The 2,500-nt window shown below is 34.2% G+C and overlaps 2 protein-coding genes across 2 annotated transcripts in view; one reads left to right on the top strand and one right to left on the bottom strand.

Moving 5' to 3' along the window:
* usp8 (ubiquitin specific peptidase 8) overlaps positions 1-532 on the bottom strand; it is a 36,601-nt gene extending 36,069 nt beyond the window's left edge. Inside the window, exon 1 of the mRNA XM_079824693.1 lies at positions 1-532. This exon is cut by the window's left edge and continues 218 nt beyond it. The gene's annotated coding sequence lies outside the window, so the exon portion shown is untranslated.
* Positions 415-2,500, top strand: part of gabpb1 (GA binding protein transcription factor subunit beta 1) — a 15,894-nt gene continuing 13,808 nt past the window's right edge. The window contains exon 1 of the mRNA XM_079826186.1: positions 415-490. The gene's annotated coding sequence lies outside the window, so the exon portion shown is untranslated. The remainder of the gene's footprint in view (positions 491-2,500) is intronic.

Raw genomic sequence — 2,500 nt, forward strand, 5'->3', positions numbered from 1 at the left:
TGTGTATCACTTGTGTGTTTTACTACTAATTACACACTCATTTCTGCGTTATTCGACACTTTCGTGCTTTGTTCGTGAACTGGAGTGGTGTTATTATTATTGTGTTATGATTATTCCCCCATAAAGTGAATATGAGGGAGATATTATGAAAACTCATAACTCATAATAATGTAGGGCTCGGGTTTAGTCAGCTGACTCTTCGCACTGCGCATGCGCGCGGCTCACTTGGCTTTTACCGCACTTTTATTTTTTAAATAAAGAAATCACGATCAAATACACAACACACAGATATAAATGTAAATATTTCATATAAAATAAAGCTCTAGAAGCCTCTCCGCTGCAGAATGCGGATAATAACGGGGTCGTGTGTTATTCCGCGGGTTGTGTGTGTTGTGTGATCGCGCGCCGCGCTCGTGCCCGCCGCGGTATTATTGTCATCTCGGGGTGTTTTCGGGATTCGGTTTCGGGCGGATTCGGTTCTGAACGGACGGTAAGAAGCACACAATTCGGCGTGATCGCGTCCGCCGGATGTGGAAGTTGATGAGTTTGTGGGTATTAATGTTTCCTCTTCCCCCGGAACAACAGCGGTTTCCTGTTTATCGCGTTTAACGGGCCGCTCGCGACGCTCCGGCGACGCGTCATGTCCACCGATCATCACAACAACACCAGATTTAATCATCTGAAGAATAGCAGCGCGATTTGAGATTATATAGGAGTTCAGTTTTGTGAAATGATGTGTTTGTTGGGCTCTGATGCCATTGTTTACAGTCGTTAGCCGTTTATTTACTATTATTAAAAACTAGCGACGCGTAAAACTGTGTTTGGGTCAATTATTAAACAAAGCCTGCTGTAAAAATACCTCAAACACATAAAAATGAGACATCCTCGTCTGTGATACTATAGTAAAAGCATGGTAAACACACACTTTATCACCGAAATCATCATAATAATACAGAACTAGTAGCTTATTAGTAGTCATATTAGGATATTGGCTGTTTATTATTACTTATAAAGCAAATAATAATGCCTTATTCTGCATGACCATATTATACATCCCTTAGTCATACAATGTGGGCAGGTTTATAATCACTGACATCCCAAATGTGAGGTTCTGGGGGATAAAATGTTGATTTCTATCATCCTCATACACTAAAAACAATTATTTGTCGAATGTACTTAAAAAAGCAGCGTCAAGTGATTCCACACAACTATAGCGAGTCATTTTTACAAATAACAATTTATTTATTTGAACAAAAGAAAGTCAAGTAAAGCTGATGAAATGAAATACAAACCATTTGAATTTGTCACTGTTGCATAATATTTAAATGTGCAGTTTACTTAATAATGTTATGTTCAATTTATAAAAGTCTATTATGTTATATGAACACATCGATTTAATTTACCTTATTAAATTAACTGATTCACCTTGTTAAATTAACTACTTGCTCTTAAAGTGTAAGTGGAAAATTATTAAATAACAACAAGCATATTTTTTAGAAACATGTTAAAATAACTTAATTGAGAACATAAAATAATAACATGTTTACTCCTAAATTTACTCTCCTAATGCGGTCCCTTTGCAAAGCATGATGGGAAGTGAAAGTCTTGTTTGATTGAAACGTGTTATTTCAAAATGAAAACATCAAGTTATGTCAAAGAGTGACGGTTTTAAGTCAGTTTAACATGAATCGACTACATTTGAACTAGAAACCTGATATAATTGTGTTAAATCAAGATGAATTGCTTTAATAAAGTAAACCGCATCATAAAATTATTTTTTGAGTGCTTTTCTTACTTAGTATTTTTGTCTTGTTTTCAGTCCAAATATCTAAAAAATCTTACATTAAGAAGCATTTACTAGACAAGCAAAAGTTTTTGTCTTGTTTTGGGGGAAAATAACTCAAAATGAAGGGAGTTTTATCTTAAAATAAGCAAAATAATCTTAATTCAAACAGAAAACAACATTATTTTGCTTACCCTATTGGCAGATTATTTTGCTTATTTTAAGCAAAAACTCCCTTCATTTTGAGTTATTTTCCTCCAAAAAAATTGTGATGGTCTTGGATTTAGAGGACTAGGGATTTTATCTGAAGACCAAAACTGCAAGCATTTCTCTCAATCACCGGTGCATTGTCTGATTTAACATCAATAATGTGATTTGATGTCAAATTTACAGCTTAAAATGCAATCAATAACTTCTGTGTAATGATATTTCATTTGTTACTGTGCTGTCGGGTTCAAAATCAATGCAGCATTGTCTCAAAAATGGCCGAAATTAATATAAATGCCCACAAAATTCAGAGATTTCGTTTTTTTAATATAAAATAGAATATAATTAAGCAATATGGCAAGAGAGCTGTTTTCATGAAGATAACCGTGATTGCAGATGATATTGATCTATACAAACGCTCAAAACAACAACTTCTTTAAAAACGGCTGCCATTAATGTTAGCACTCTTATGGAAATATGATCATATTTTTTAATTATAACTTAAATCTG

The sequence above is a fragment of the Gobio gobio genome, assembly GCF_949357685.1.
Source record: "Gobio gobio genome assembly, chromosome: 9".
In the NCBI taxonomy this organism is placed as follows: Eukaryota; Metazoa; Chordata; class Actinopteri; order Cypriniformes; family Gobionidae; genus Gobio; species Gobio gobio.